Here is a 16,952-nt window from a genome sequence, read left to right as displayed (position 1 = left end):
GGCATGGTGGTGTGCGCCTATAGTTCCAGCTACTCAGGAGGCTGAGGCAGGAGAATTGCTTGAACCCAGGAGGCAGAGGTTGCGGTGAGCCAAGATCACGCCACTGCACTCCAGCCTGGGTAACAAGAGTGAAACTCCATCTCCAAAAAAAAAAAAAGAAAAGAAAAGAAAAAGAAAAGACAAGCCACAAAGTTAGAGAAAACATTCATATGTATATATCTAGACAACAACTGATACCCTAGAACATGAAGATAATTATTACAATTCAATTATAAGACAACCAAATAAGAAAATGGTCAAAAAGCTTGGAACACACAAGCTGACAAAGATATAAAAATAGTAAATAAGCACACAAATAGATGCCCACCATAGCTAGTCAGGAAAGTGCAAATAAAAATCACGAGATACTATAACACACCTACTAAAATGTTTAAAAAAAAAAAAAATCAACAAAACAAAGCAAAACCCTGACAATACTAAATGCTGTCAAAGCTGTGAAATAAATGAACTCTAATACATTGCTGGTGGGAATGCAAAATGACACAGCAACTTTGGAGAACAGTTTGGTAGTTTTTATAGTTAAACACATCCTCAGAGTACAACCCAGCAGTCCCACTCCTAGTATTTGTATCCAGTATTTGATGTGAGCATAACCCTTCAGTTGATATAAATGTTGATAGCAGTATTATTCATAGTTGAACAACAACAACAAAAAAACACAGGTACAACCCAAATGTCCTTCAACTGGTATATGAATAAACAAACTGTGGTACATCTAATACAATAAAATATTACTTGGCAAAATAAAGGAACAAACTACTGATACATGTGCAACTAATAAATCTCCATTTATTTTGGTATGTGAAAGGAGCCAGACCAAAAAGCGTATGGGACATAGAACAGATCAGTGGGTAGAGGAAAGAGATGACTTAAGAGAGTAATTTGGGGTGGGGCGGGGGAGGGGGGTGATAGAACTGTTCTATAACTTCACGGTGAGATACAAGACTATGCATTCGTGAAAACCATAAGCCTACATGCCACAAAGAATGAACTTAACTGCCTGCAAAGTAAAAAAAAAAAAACTAACAAAAACAGTGATAGGAAACAGATCAGAGTTGCTAGGGCATGGGACAGGGGATGGAACGACTACAAAGGAACACAAAAGAATTGTTTTTGGTACTAAAATTACTGTACATTTCAATTGTGATGGTGGTTACACAGTTACATGCATATGTCAAAACTTACAGAATTGTACACTAAATTGGGTAAAATTAGATCTCAACAATCTTAAGTTAAAAAAAGATACCATATGCACTCAACAGAGGAGCTAAAATTAGACTGTCAACAACAAATGTCATCAAAGACATGAAACATCAGAATTTTTACACTCATCATAGAAATGTAAAGGGGACAACTACTTTGGGAAAAGTGCTAGCAACAAAACCAAACATATACCTATACTATGAACCAGTCACTCCATTCCAACGTTTTTTACCCACAAGAAATGAAAGTGTATACGCGCACATTAACTGACAAATGTCTATGGTGGCTTTACTAAGAAGATTCCAACTAGAAACAACCCAAATGTCCATCAACAAGCACGTAAATAAAATGGGATAATCTATACAATGAATACTGCTCTCCAGTAAAAAGGAGCTACTGACAGATCCGACAATATGGGTGAATCTCAAAATCATAATACTAAGTGAAAAAAATGAAAGACAAAAGGATACGGCCTGTATAATTTCATTTCTGTAAAATTCTGAAAACTGCAAACCAATCTATAGGGGCAGAATGCACATCAGTAGTTGCTTGAAGCTGGGGGAGAAGGGAAGGACTTTAACTGACATGAGGATACTCCTCAGAGTTACGGGAATGTTCTGTATCTTAATGTGACTGTAGACATGGTTAAAACTCATCAAATTATACATTTTAAAGAGATGAAGTTTACTGAATATAATTTCAAAAAGTTAATTAAAAATCCAGTAACAATTTTGTTTTTTGAGAAAGAGTCTCACTGTGTTGCCCAGACTGCAGTGCAGCTGTACGATCTTGGCTCACTGCAACCTCCACCTCACAGGCTCAAGCGATTCTCCTGCCTCAGCCTCCGGAGCAGCTAGGATTACTGGCACGCACCACTACTGCCTAGCTAATTTTTGTATTTTTGGTAGAGACAGCATTTCAGCATGTTGGCCAGGCTAGTCTGGAACTCCTGACCTCAAATGATCCAGCCGCCTCAGCCTCCCAAAGTGCTGGGATTACAGGCGTGAGCCACTGCACCCAGCCCAGTAACAATTTTAAAACTCATTTATAAATGACTACCAATAAAGGTTTTTAAAGGCTTTCCATAGCAAAAACTCAGTAAGCCAAGTCAAAGCCAGCAGAAAATATTTGCAACTTATATCATAGACAAAGGGCTAATCTGCCTAACATTTAAAGAGCTTGCAAAAAATGTCAAGGGAAATATATCAAACGTTCAATAGAAAAATGAGTAAAAGACATGAACATTGTACCAAGAAAGATATAAAATTTTCTCATTTTGGCCCTTAAATATATGAAGAGATATTCAATATCACTCATAATCCCATACTGAGACGTACCCATTGCCAATGACATCACAAGAACAGGAAGAACATGAGAAAAGCCACCACAGGAATTCAAATAGCAAAATCTATACTGTAAGAAATGGCTCAGGAAAGATAACTAGTTTCATTTAAATTAAATTCAAAAGCAGTAGAAAAAAAGGAACTAGAGGAACGACCTATAAATTAAAAAAGGCTTTAAAAGACATCTGGACCAATCACAATGTGGATTTTATTTAAATCCTGTTTCTTAAAAAAAAAAAAAAAAAAAAAAAACTGACATTTAAGAAAATTGAAAATTTGAATATTGTCTGATATTAAGAAAACAGACACATTATTTTTGGTGTGATAATGGTATTGTGGTTGTTACCCAAAAAAGGAGTCCTTTTCATTTAGAGATTACGGATATAAAATAAAATGTTACTTATTTGGGGCCAGACATGGTGGCTCACAACTGTAATCCCAGCACTTTGGGAGGCTGAGGCGGGAGGACTGCTTGAACTCAGGAGTTCAGGCCTGCAACATGAGGAGACATTACCTCTACCGGAAAAAAAAAAAAAAATTATCCAGTCATAGTAGTGTGCGCCTGTAGTTCCAGCTACTTGGGAGGCTAAGGTGGAATAATTGCTTCAGCCTGGGAAATTGAGGCTGCAGTAAGCTATGACTGTGCCACTGTGCTCCACCCTGGGCAATAGAGCAAGACCCTGTCAAAAAAAAAAAAAAAAAAAAGATGGGAGGTGAGGTGAGGCTGAGTTGAGTTACCTGGGATTTGATTCAAAACAATTTGAGAGAAGGGAATAAACAGATGAGAGACTGCTGGTTGGGCTGGTAGTTGTTGGGGCTAAATGATGATGTTCATGGGATTAGTTACACTATTCTATTTTTGTGGATGTTCGCAAGTCTCCATAATAAAAGAAAGTTGTTTTAATTTATACTACACAGATACACCATTATCATCTATTAGACTGGCAAAAATTCAAAGGCCTGACAACACACCATACTGATGAGACTGTAAGAAAACAGAAACTCTTACACTGCTGGCAAGAATGCAAAATGGTAAAAATATATTGGGTGAATCTGGTACTATTTAACAAAATCATACATGCTTTTATCCTATGATCCAGCATTCCTACTTGGTACTGTAATCTGAAACATTTTAGGTATGATAAGACTTCCAGACCATTATAATATACATTATAGGATAATGTAAATATATTGATATAATTAATTATATTTAAAATATTCGTTATTAGGAACCAAGACTTTCACAATGAGAGAAAAGAGGTTCAAACAGGAAAGAGAAAAACAAACTGTGTACAATGCATCTGAATTAGAAATACTATGAACTACATAATCTCTGAAAATATGATAGTAATAGAAAATCACCACTTTGTAATCCCAATCTCTCACTGATTTATACAAGCCATCTTCAATGAACGCTAAAACAACTAGATGAAATGTTGTTAGGAAACAGAATATTCATAGCCACAAAATATCACCCCACAGTTTTGTTACTAATTACAAACAGGAAACACACCTTTCTTTATATTGGAGAGATCTTATAGCCCCCACCTTTACCAAATAACCTGTTATCTTTTGAAACGAGAATCTAGGTACTAACGGATTCTACTTCTCTCTAAACAAATCAAGTATGTATAATTCCACTGACATGAAATATCCAGAATGGGCAAATCCATAAAGATTACTAGTTGCCTAAGTACAGGAGAAATGAGATGTTGTCTAAGGATGGGAGGGTACAGGATTTCTTTGGAGGTGATACAAATATTCTAAAATTGATTGTGGTATTATCCATACAACTGTGAATGCACTGAATCTTACATTTTAAATAAGTGAATTATGTGGTGTGAATTATATCTCAATAAAGCTGTTTTTTAAAAATAAACAATACAATTGTCTTTCATTCTAGAGCACATTAAAAACCCTAAGGAAATTTCACCTCCCAGACCTCTATTATTGTAGAGTATCCTAGAGAGTGGTCTGTGGATCTCTTCTCTACATATACTCAGTGTCTTGGTGAGCTTGCTCATTCTCGCTGGTCTAAATATTGATGACTTCCACACTGATATCTCCAGCCTTGAACACTGTTGACCTCCAGACCCATGTATATAAGTACCTATTCTATGGTTCCACTTATCTAACAAGCCATCTCAAACTTAACTGAGCTCCAGACATTTCCTTCAGAAAACTGATCCAGCCTTCCCTAGCTCAGTGAAGGGCCACTCCCTTCTTCCAGCTGTTAGGGCAAAATATCTTGAAGTCACACTTAAGTTTTTCTCACCCTGTGGTAGTCTGTTCTTGCATTGCTCTAAAGAACCAGCTAAGACTGGGTACTTTATAAAGAAAAGAGGTTTAGTTAGTTCCCAGTTCCACAGTCTGTACAGGAAGCATGACTAGGGAGACCTCAGGAAACTTACAAATCATGGTGGAAGATGAAAAGGAAGGAGTCACCTCTTACATGGCGGGAGCAGGAAGAAGAGAGAGAGAAAGAGAGGTATGCACTTTTAAACAACCAGATCTCATGAGAACTCGTTCACTATCACCTCCCATGAAGCCCTTCCTCCAACATTGGGGATTACAATTTGACATGAGATTTGGGTGGGGACACAAATCCAAATCATATTCTACCCCCATGTCCAATCCATCAGCAAACCCTATTATCTTCATCTTCAGATTATAACCAGATCCTGCTTCTCACCACTTGCTGCCACTCTGGTCCAAGTAATTGTCACTTCCCACCTGAATTATTGCCAAGGGGCTCTCCTTGCTCCAGCCCTTGCCCATTTCAATCTATTCTCAACATAGCAAAGAGATCCCATTAAAACAATGATTCGGGCCGGGCGCGGTGGCTCACACCTGTAATCCCAGCACTTTGGGAGGCCGAGGCGGGCAGATCACAAGGTCAAGAGATCGAGACCATCCTGGTCAACATGGTGAAACCCTGTCTCTTTTAAAAATACAAAAAACTAGCTGGGGATGGTGGCGCATGCCTGTAATCCCAGCTACTCAGGAGGCTGAGGCAGAAGAATTGCCTGAACCCAGGAGGCAGAGGTTGCGGTGAGCCAAGATCGCACCATTGCACTCCAGCTGGGGTAACAAGAGCAAAACTCCGTCTCAAAAAAAAAAAAAAAAAAAAAGAAACAATAATTCATGTGTTCACTCAATAAACACATATATTACTACTCATCAGGCACTTTTCTAAATTCCTAAATGTTAGTTGATTTAATCCTTACAACAATTTTACAGATGACAAAACTAAGGCACTTGTTCAAGGTCACCTGCTTAGGAAGTGGCAGTGCCAGCAGTCAAACTAGGAGTCTGGCCATAGAGTCATACTGTTCAATACTATGTAACACCTCACTCTGCTCAAAACTCTACAACAGGGGTCCCCAAACTTTTTACACAGGGGGCCAGTTCACTGTCCCTCAGACGGTTGGAGGGCCACCACATACTGTGCTCCTCTCACTGACCACCAATGAAAGAGGTGCCCCTTCCTGAAGTGCAGCGGGGGGCTGGATAAATGGCCTTAGGGGGCCCCGCAGGCCGTAGTTTGGGGACCCCTGCTCTACAATGTAATAGATGTCAATCTTGGCCACTTATTAGAATTACCTGGGAGTTTTAAAAATTCCTGATGCCTAGGTTAAAACACTGCCTCTCCAACCACCACTGACCAATTAAATCAGAAACTCTGGGATGGAATTCAGGCATCAGTACTTTTTTAAAGCTTTCCCAACAATTCTAATGTTCAGCCAAGGTTGACAACCATTGTTTCAATAGGATCCCATCTCATTCAAAGTAAAAACCTAAAAACCAAAGCCCTTATAAAGACCTCTAGGCCTCACCTGCCCTTACCCTATCCCAATAGCCACCTCCTCATTCATCTGCCCGCTGGACTCACCAGACAAGATTCCCATGCAGGGTCTTTTAACTGAGTCACTTTCTCAGTGAACACTTTCTTTAAGATCTTATATAAAACTGCAAATACTCCAAACTGTTCTGCCCTTCTACCTCTACTCCCTATGTTATTCTTCTCCTTAGCATTTACTAATATTTAACAAATGATACGGTTTCCTTATTTACCTGTTTCTTGTCTGTTTCCCCACACTGAAATGCAGGCTCTGTGACAGCAAGGACTTTTTGTTTTTTGCTATTTATTGTTGTTCCCTCAATGCCTAAAACAGTGGTTGCCACACAGAAGAGCCTCAGTAACTATCTGTTGAATGAAGTATTAAGTAACCCATAATTACTGCATCAAAGATTAACCTTAAGTTTCCAGATAAAAAGTTGTTTCTTCCTCATCAGACAAGAATCATTTACCAGATTTAACTGGTTTATTTAGATAATGGAAGGAAAAAGGTTCAAACACTGTATTTCCATTTGAATTTATATCCTTAATAAATATTACATGACACAATTATTAACATGCTCTCCCCACCCCAATTTCTCCTTAAGCTTTACTCATACTCTAAGGTATAGTTAGATCTTACAAATCAGTCATAAATTAACATAATCACAGTTAACACTTCATCAGTCAGGAACCAGGAATTCAGCCAAAAAACAAAGCAAAACACAGAAACATCCTGAGTGATATAAGAAAAAGCAAAGAAAAATTGAATTCTGCACAGTGAGACCTCATCAGGCCCATAAGACTTCACTATTACTTGTTAAAACATGTCGAGTACGACGAGTCCTATTGCCCCATAATCACTGATAAACACAAAGCTGAGGATATACAGACATCAAGGATCAAATATGTGTAGAGTCAGGCATGGTTCTGACACCCTAATCAGCACCATCCTTCCATTATCTAAGAGCAGTTGACAGAGGAAAAGAACCAGAAGTCTTCCAAGTCTTCAGGGGGAAAGGAAGGAGGTCTTCATCCAAAACAGTGGCAGGGGCCTCCCAGAGAAATCACCCACCAGAAGGGCCTAGAAGATCAGAAGGGCCTAGAAGACACTTGCATCCATTCTCCAGCTTCATGTCTGCTTATGCAGCAGACTGACTGACCCTGCATGTCTACTTGAAAAGGCGGACAAAGAGAACTGATGAGAAATGGCAGGGCTCGGAAAGAAGGCAGACTTAAGTGGTCTGTATGCCACCATTTTGCATCACGAGGAAGTGAGCTTCCAGTGGGTTGAATGGAAACCATAGAGTACCGGGGACTGGAGTTGTTCTGCCATTATCAAAATACCTGGCTGCAAAGAGAAAAGATCTCCACCAGGACTCACGCACATTCACACAACCAGTGGGTAGACTGACAGGATGGAAGCAAGCAGATGGGTGTGTAGGTTGTAAAAGGTTTAGCTATAGAAAATTTCATATCCAGAAACTGTGCAGCAGGAGTCTCCCTGCAAGATCTCACCAAAATGCCAGCTTGGTTGCCTATCACTGGACTGCAATGGCCTGCCATTGTTAATCAAGTGAAGACTTTAATAGCACCAGATAACAAACACTTGTCTTTTTCCACTTCTCTTCTTGACAAGTTAGTATCCAAGAAGATCCCTCAAGAGTGAAAGGAAAGAGTTATCCCAGGAGCTTACCATAAGCCCTCCAGACCCCAAGTGCTTCAGGAAGTAAGTGGCCTGACCATGCAGAAAGAAAGAACCTTTAAATTGAATATGAGATTAAAGGTTCAAACTGAAATAGACTGGAGTAGTTTTTTGTTTTGTTTTGTTGTTGTTGTCGTTGTTGTTGTTGTTGTTTTTGAGACAGGGTCTCACTCTCCTGTCACGCAGGCTGGAGTGCCGCAGCACGATATCTGTTCACTGCAATCTCTGCCTCCCAGGCTCAAGGGACCCTCTCACAACAGTATCCCAACTAGCTGGGACTACAGGCACATGGCACATGCCGCCATGCCCGGCTGATTTTTCTATTTTTTGTAGAGACAAGGTTTCGTCATGTTGCCCAGGCTGGTCGCAAACTCCTGGGCTCAAGCCATCCTCCCACTTTTGCTCTCTGAAGTGCTGGAATTACAGGTGTGAGCCACTGAGCCCAGGCTAGAGCTTTTTGATAACTGTAAATGATAGAAAAGCTATCATTTACCCATGTTATGGAGGACAGGGGACAGCACAGTGGGAGATAAAGAGCCTACAAAATATAGTTAAAGGCAGTGAATGGGGAAAAAGAAAACTCTTATGTTTGTTCTCAGTAAGCTTGGACTGCTGAATAACCGGATGACGTATACAACAGCATTTTCACCCTTAATAATGGGATGGGACACCTGACATGGAAGTTCTCATGAGGGATTTACTGTACTGGGTAAGATGCTACATTAGAAGCCTTCTGAGATCACTTCCAATTCTAATACCTGTGATTGTCTTTTCTTTCAAGAGGTTAAACTGAATCCTGAATCCAGAATCTAGAGTTCAATGGTTAAACCATAAAAGGCTAGGTTGCCTAAAGGGCTAAAACCCAAATAGAGGCTAAAGCTATCATATCAACAAGTCTGATAAGAGTTCCATGTAGGAAACAATATGTTGCTCTAAAACTTATTTAATTAAAAAAAATCCTAAATGACTAATTTTCTTTTATATTCAACAAAAATCCCAGTTCAAAGAAAGCTTATAAAATCCTCCAAACCCCATCTTCCTGAATAAGATCAATTCAACTAATTAAAAGTTCTACTAAAATAAATAGCAAACATATGTTTGCTTAAGCATCTTCTAGGAATAGCAAACTCACATATCCCTTATTAGACAGTACCCACAAGGAAAAAAGTTACTTAGGGTCAAATGGTCGAATATTGCTCATTAAGTGGAAGACAGTTTCCAGTGCTATAACAAATAATATGCTTTATGTTTACATAAAAACATCCCATATTTTTATGTTTCTAAAAATAAGCATTATAGACAATCATTTAAAGCTTTCAAGTTTCTGCATTTTCTGAAAGCCTTCCTTTTGGATACCATGTTGATAAATTCTTAAATGCTGTGTATGTACTCACAAATGGTCAAAAAATCTAAAACCAAATCTTAATATTTATCTCCTACTGAAGTTATTTTATTGTATCACTGAAGATCTAAAAGGATTTTTTAATCTTGAAAATTAAATTTTAATATTACCAAAAATTGCTCCAGTATGAGAAAAAGTAATTATATGTATATTACCTCAGCTCACAGTTGGAATCAAATAGGAAATACTTTAAGGCAGTTAGTACCATCAGACTGAAAATTTTCTAATAAAAGCAGTGTTACTATTGTTACAATTACTACACTATATTCAGAAAACTATCTTCCCCACTCTCAAATAAGTTATTGAAACAAGAATGAGGACGTGACATCAAGCAATGTATCAATGTCAAAGTATGAGTTAAATTATGCTAATAAATTATTTCTTAGATTTCATCCTGAGTTACAAATTATCACACAATTAAAACAACTTTGGGATTTGCAGCATGACTAATAATAATAGTAAAGAACTTCCAGGCTTAAGTCAAAAAGCCATTTTAAAAAAATCTCCATTAAATGTTTTGGGAAAAGGTCCCCATAAAAATATAAAATGTTTCCACCTTTCTCAGATGTCTTCCTAGGAGTCGTCAATATTGTTACAGACCATAGGTTAGCAACCAGTACTTGACTATTGGCCACAATGACTTTTTAAAGAAAAAAAAATCCATCGCTATTCTTAACATCCTTAAACACTTCTAAAAAGGTCCTTCCTGCTTATGAACTCATGGCAGTTTCCTCACAATTGTATACTTATCCTGTTTCACTGTCTCTCCTAGTCTATGACAAACTCAAATTTACACACCAACTTTCCTATGTGGTTACACTGCTAAAACTGGGGAGAAAAAAGATACAAACCTGCTACTTTCCCCCCTCCCAAAGCAACAATGAAAATACTCATTAAGATAGATTGGAAGGTCCGCGTGCACGCGGTGTGTATGTACACACATATATTTATATATTTTTTCTTAATGTCACACAAGTTATCCACTGGTGGATAAACTCACAGCTATTTACCTTGATACAGGTATAAGCTAAAAGAGAAACCATACAGTGTAGGGTTAATGGCACTATAAAATAAATTAACTATTAATTCAAATTGTCAAGCTATTTAAATACCCTTGTTTAAATTTCTCTTGTCACAAGTGTGTCAACATGAAAAATTAAGAGAGTGAAAAATAATAGGCTTTTGGTCGGAATAAATCGTAAATTATTTTTAATATAACAGGTCTTCAAGTTCTTCAGATTGTGAAGAAAAACATAGTTTTACAAAACAATCATATAACTCTTACCCAAACTTTGCTCTAAATGGTTTCGATGGCATCAAATTAACATAGTAAGTATGCTAGCTGAGTACTTGGGGAAATAAAGCAGACTCATCAGGAGTTCTAAGATAAAAGACAATGGTGTAAACTTCACAGGTCGGTATTTGTTCCAGTCATTAAACACACAGGAAATCAGATTTTCTGTTTAGAAAACTAATTCACAAGGGGCAGTGACTTCATTAAGACACAGAAAATCTTATTAAAACAGCCAACAATCCATCGTAAAATAAGAAAACAATTATCGCAGAATTGGAAGCTGGAACAGACTAGGAAAACGCATACACCGCCTGGATTATGTGTTCCTTGAACCTTTTCTTGCACTGCCCCCAAAGAGAGCGAAGGAGTTTCATTATTTATCCGCCCAGACCACGGTAGATGCTCTGCTAGGGGGCACACCCAAAGGCAGTAAACGCTGTAAGCAACAAGACCGCTTTCTTTATGACAACACTTTCCCCTCTTTCCAGGAGGGTCAATAGAAAGCATCTGAAACAAACCACAAACCGCTCAGGACCTCCCCAAAGCTCTGCGGTTGGCAGCCGGCCTCGGCGTCGAAAGACCTTGGTCTGGTCGCCTCTCCGGTGCCACCTGCGTGACCTTGGGCAAGTCGCTTTCAACCCTGCCTCTGGCCACCTGCCCCGAAGGTGCGAAGGTAAATCGCTGACACCGCCCGACTTCAGGGCCCAAGGCGGAGCCGGCTTCGGCCTGGGCGAGTCCCGAAGCCCAAACGCTGAAACACCAGGAAAGGATGCCCGGCGCCGCATGCCCGGCGGGCACAGCCCTGGAGAGAGCCTTTCCGACCGGCACCGCCGGGAATCCCCGGGCAGCCGCGCGCACCGCGCCCCTAGCGGGACTTCTCGGGGGGCGGAGAAGCCGAGAAGCTCGTGGGACCCGCGACCGCTGCCGGCCTCCCGCCCTCTCCGCCGGGCGCCGCCGAGGGCTGAGGTCGGGAAAACAATCGCGGACCCGCGGGAAGAAGACGCCGGCCCCTCCCGCCGCCCGAGCCCGGGCAGGTGAGCGGGCCAGGCGGCCTCCAGGTGCAGCGGCGCGCGGGGCGGAGGTGCGCGGAGGGGACGCCGGCCCCGCACTCACCCGCGCCCCCGGCCCCTAGGCGGACGCCTCCCCGCTCGCCCAATCCCGCAGCCACTGCCGCCTCGCGCCCGGCCCCGGCCCCCACCCCCGCCCCAGCGCGGCGGCGTCCCTCGCGCCAAACTTTACCGGGGCCTCTGCCCGGAGCACCCGCGCCGCCGCGGCCCCGGCTCCTACAGACGCTCGGCTGCCCAGAGCGGCGTCCACGACGGTCCGCCGGCGCACTGCGCACGCGTCTCCGCGCGGCCTCAGCCCCCAGACGGCGGCTGAGATTCCGGAGCCGGCGCTTCCAGCTCGCAGAGACTACGAGTCCCGGCAGGCCCCGCGCGGGTCCGGACGGCGTGGCGGGCCGGGTGTTGGGCGTCTTCCTACTTCCAGGGGCGGAGGCCTCGGCGCGCCGGAGAGGGCTGCGCGAGGAGCTCTGGGCCGCCACGCCGCGGTGCTTCCTGGGAATCGTAGTTTTCGAACACCACGGGGCTTGGCTCAGAGGTGGAACTCCGGCCTCTCTGATGTCATCGCCTAGAGCTGCGGGGCACAGGGATCTTTAAAAATAGGCTTCGTTAGTTTGCAGATAATTTGTTTGCAAGCTGTCCCATAATCAGTCCAAGTGGCACAAATTCGCAGGCTGCGGTGTGACCTGAAGAAAAACGCTTTACAGCTCTGCGCGCCAATTTTTCGCTCTTAACCATTTCTCCCTCCCTGCAAATGTAGCTCCACCTCCTACTTACAATGGTGTTAATAGTACATGAAGATAGGAGAAACTTAAAGAAGGATTAGTCGAAATTCTTTTAGCAAGGGGGGAGCATAAATATGTATCGCGGTAAATATTTGTTAAATATTGAGTATTTAACGTATTTCTCGAGCACTTACTGTGTTCCAACTACGTGATAGGCAACCAGACATTCAACTGAGAGAGAGAGACTGTCGCTGCCCTCATGGAGCCTGCAGCCTGCAAGGCAGAAACTTCCGCAAACAAGCAAAATCGTTACCGATTTTAATAGAATAGCCAGACTGAGAAAGTTCAAGAGACAGTAGCGATGGGGGCGGGGGTGGCTCTTCAGAGAGGGTGACAAGGAAAGTTCTCTCAGGATGTGATTTGTGAGCTGAAACCTGAAGAATGAGTAATATTCAGACATGCAAAGAACTGGGAAAGAATTACATGCCACGCCTTTCACAGTGCATGCCACTCTAGGCTCTTAACAAATAGTTGTTTTTTGTGTGTGCTTCTTCCTCTCCTCTCTCCGCACAACCTTAGGTCACATCCTATCCCCTTCAAACCCTTTAAAAAATCTTTAGCAACGTCTTTCAGAATATCCTTCCTATGTGAAGATGTACATGAAACAAAACATGAAACAAATGTCCAGTGGTAAGACAGGCTGTACAGCTGCTAGGACAGAAGACGCAAGCCTGGTGACAGGCTGGAATCTGACTACTTAGCCACTTCTTTATTTGAGAACTGGGTTAGAAGTCTGGGCGCTCAGCCTGGACTCCTGACTTGTTTTCTGTTCATGGGGCATCATGTAGGATTTTGAGTTTGTCTCTATTAAAATCTTAAGGGAGCTTACCTATTATCTGAATCAGAGGTGCGGTGAAGAACGGTGCTAGATTTTCCTGTATAGACTTACCTATGTGACTTTATGCAGAGAGTGACACTTTGCCATTCTGACCCTCAGTGACCTCAATTGTAAATGAATGTCATCCACCCTGCCTGCCTTACAGAATGTTTTCAGAGGCTGATAAATTGATGGAGGTGAAAACCTCTTGCAAACTCAATAGAACGCTCTAGGACTGCCTCTTTCAGACTGAGCATTTTCAGTTGCATTTCATACAACGTGATTGTTCGATTATCTTTTGAGAAACCTTAACTATGCAGCCTTTCTGACACCTGTCTCTTTTGGGGGCCTCATCTGTGTAATGGTTGAAAGGATTGGGCCTCACTATAGTTTATAAAGTAGCCAGAGCAGATTGTTTCCTTTGGTCCACATAGTGGGTTTTTGTTGATTTAACTGATTCAATGTCTAGTTAACTTTTAAAAATAAAAATCCAGGTGTCACTTATCTTAACCCTCTAGGCATTTGAGTTTGCCTTCCCTGGCTAGCAGGTCTGGAAGGAGTCTCTAGCCTTTCAGCACTAGAATCCTAAGTGCTGGGATTACAGGTGAGAGAGCCTCTCACCCTCTGGAGGCTGGACCCACAGGGGATCTCTCTCCTGAATGTTGTTTGACACCATTGATGAGTGGCTTAAAATTGTTCCTTTGGCCAATGTGGTGGCTCTCATCTGTAATACCAGCACTTAGGGAGGCCAAGGTGGGTCAGGAGTTTGAAACCGGCCTGGCTGACATGATGAAACCCCCTCTCTACTAAAGAAATACAAAAATTAGCCAGGCGTGACGGTGGGCACCTGTAGCCCCAGCTACTCAGGAGGCTGAGTCAGAAGAATTGATTGAACCCACACAGTGGAAGTCGCAGTGAGCCCAGACTGTGCCACTGTGCTCCAGCCTAGTGGACAGAATGGGACTCAAGAAAAAAAAAATTGTTCCTTTGTTATTTTTGCATAACAAGCCCCCGGAATTGTTTGTCACTGAGAGCCATATTTACATACAATGAAGAAAGCCAGAAAAGTAACTCAGTTTGCCCAAGAACACAGAAGATAATATCAGGACTGCTTTGAGGTTGCAATATAACCAGAACTTGATAGCTCTCGATCAGCCAATAAATACAGAGAACAAAAAAGAAAAAGAAAAAGAAAAAAAAGCCCTCTGCTTTCCACCTTTTTTTTTTTTTTTTTTTTTTTGGATGCAGAGGTTTATTACATAACTGTGCTTTCACTGTTATTTAAAAAAAAAAAAAAAAGTACGAGGAAACTACAGTCTGGGAGCAAACCAAGAACACTCAGGACCCACTGAAGGCACTGAGGAATGCTGGAATATTCCATGGCTACTTTTCATCTGAAGAAAAAGGAGTCTGAATTCAAGGATCTGCAATTTAGCAGTTTACCTTTTTTTTTTTTTTTTGAAGAGTCGTGCTTTGTTGCCCAGGCTGGAGTGTAGCGGCACAATCACCGCTCACTGCAACCTCTGCCTCCCGAATTCAATTGATTCTCCTACCCTAGCCTCCCAAGTAGCTGGGTTTACAGGTGCCTGCCACCATGCCAGACTAATTTTTGTATTTTTAGTAGAGTCAGGGTTTCGCCAGGTTGGCCAGGCTGGTCTCAAACTCCTGACCTCGAGTGATCCACCTGCCTCGGCCTCCCAAAGTTCTGGGATTACAGGCGTGAGCTACTGTGCCTGGCCTGCATTTTAGCTTTAAAGTATCACTGTCATCATTATCATCATGCTTTCACATGTGAAATATTTTGATGTTTCATTCAAAAATAGCTCTTGAGCCCCTTCTATTTGCTTAGCGCTGGGCTCTGGAGCCTCCAGACAGGTATCAGCCCCTTAGACAACACAAAGAGCAGTGTACAGAGGCACACAGAAGGTTCCTGAATACTGGTCGTTTCTTTAATATTTGATGCCTGCAGCATTTCCTGCATTAATTTTCCCCCCAGCAATGGTCACTTTCCTACATATTCTGTATGTGCATATTCTAGCTTTTCAACAGTAGAATCCTAGATGATTACAGATGGGAAATTTGAGACATGCTTGAATGTAAAAGACATTCCTTATTTATTTGAAATTCTAAGTCAAATTCACATCTTTTATTTGATCTGAAAATGCTCGTCCTGAGAATAGAACACTTACGCCAAGAGCCTCTCACCCTCTCCAGTCTGGACTCACAGGGGATCTCTCTCCTGAATGTTGTTTGACATCATTGATGAGTGGCTTAAAATTGTTCCTTTGGCCAATGTGGTGGCTCTCACCTGTAATCCCAGCACTTTGGGAGGCCGAGGTGGGTGGATCACTTGAGGTCAGGAGTTTGAGACCATCCTGGCCAACATGGTAAAACCCCTTCTCTACTGAAAAAAAAAAAAAAGATACAAAAATTAACCAGGCGTGATGGTGGGCACCTGTAGTCCCAGCTACTCAGGAGGCTCTGGCAGGAGAATCAATTGAAACCACGCAATGGAGGTTTCATATATACATATATGGGATTACACATATATATATGTAACGATAGAGGTTACATATATATGAGATTATATCTCTACATGTAATCCCATATATTATATATAAATAATAATCCCATATTTATATATATTATATTACATATATATTATATATAATATATACATACAATATATATATTTTATATATAATATATATATAGTTTGCATATCCCCTAAACTGTAACCTCCACATGGACAGGGATTTTATGTTTTTTTCCTGCTGCATCCTTAGTGCCTAGAACAGAAGTATGTGTTGAATGATGAATGACACAGACCCCTTGATGGACACAGCCAGCATCAGAAGCCAAGCAGAAGAAGTACCTCCAGAAGTAAACCTCTGTTCTAACCAGAAATCAGAACCAAAATAGAACAAAAATTAAACATGAACCAAACACTCCAAACCCAGCTTTGTTCTTCTTGTGTCCCCTCCAGAAACTGGGTAGCAGAGAGTTAAAAATGGCTCTTTCCTACTTTTCAGTGTAAAAATGGCACAAGAACTCCAGGCAGGGAGTCAGTGGGGTTGCTTCTGTGGGTGAAGAGTCAGAGCTGGCTCTCTGACCCCGCTATACAACTGGCAACAACCACGTGAGGGGAAGCGTGATTCTCAGTCATCACCCCGATCGGGCAGAGACTAAGTGACCTTCCCAGATTACCAATCAGGTGACTGGAGTCTCCTTCTGGAGATAATTCTTGCATCCCAGGGCCGGGGCACAATCCTCCTTTCAGGAAAGACTGTCCACATTTTATGCTTACCGAGGTGCAAGGGTAGGAGTTCTGAATAAGTCAGCAACCAGCCTAAATTCCAGGCCCACAAACGGAAAAACAACAACTGAGCATCTGGGGAGATGCTTGCCTCCAAGACTTGTAGAGGAGCAGAACTAAATCTTTCC

At 41.8% G+C, this 16,952-nt stretch overlaps 1 protein-coding gene across 4 annotated transcripts in view; it reads right to left on the bottom strand.

Annotated features, from left to right (window-relative positions):
* The window catches only part of PLEKHA1 (pleckstrin homology domain containing A1), a 64,033-nt gene extending 51,802 nt beyond the window's left edge, over window positions 1-12,231 (bottom strand). The window contains exon 1 of one of the 4 annotated variants that reach the window (XM_074383026.1): window positions 12,085-12,231. The gene's annotated coding sequence lies outside the window, so the exon portion shown is untranslated. The remainder of the gene's footprint in view (window positions 1-12,084) is intronic. The other 3 variants (XM_039465281.2, XM_039465282.2, XM_039465280.2) reach the window with 3 other exon arrangements.
* Between the last annotated feature and the right edge of the window lie 4,721 nt (window positions 12,232-16,952).

Source organism: Saimiri boliviensis, chromosome 12 (assembly GCF_048565385.1).
Source record: "Saimiri boliviensis isolate mSaiBol1 chromosome 12, mSaiBol1.pri, whole genome shotgun sequence".
Taxonomy (NCBI): Eukaryota; Metazoa; Chordata; class Mammalia; order Primates; family Cebidae; genus Saimiri; species Saimiri boliviensis.
Note: the sequence above shows the minus strand (reverse complement) of the source record. Positions and strands in the feature narration are given on the sequence as shown.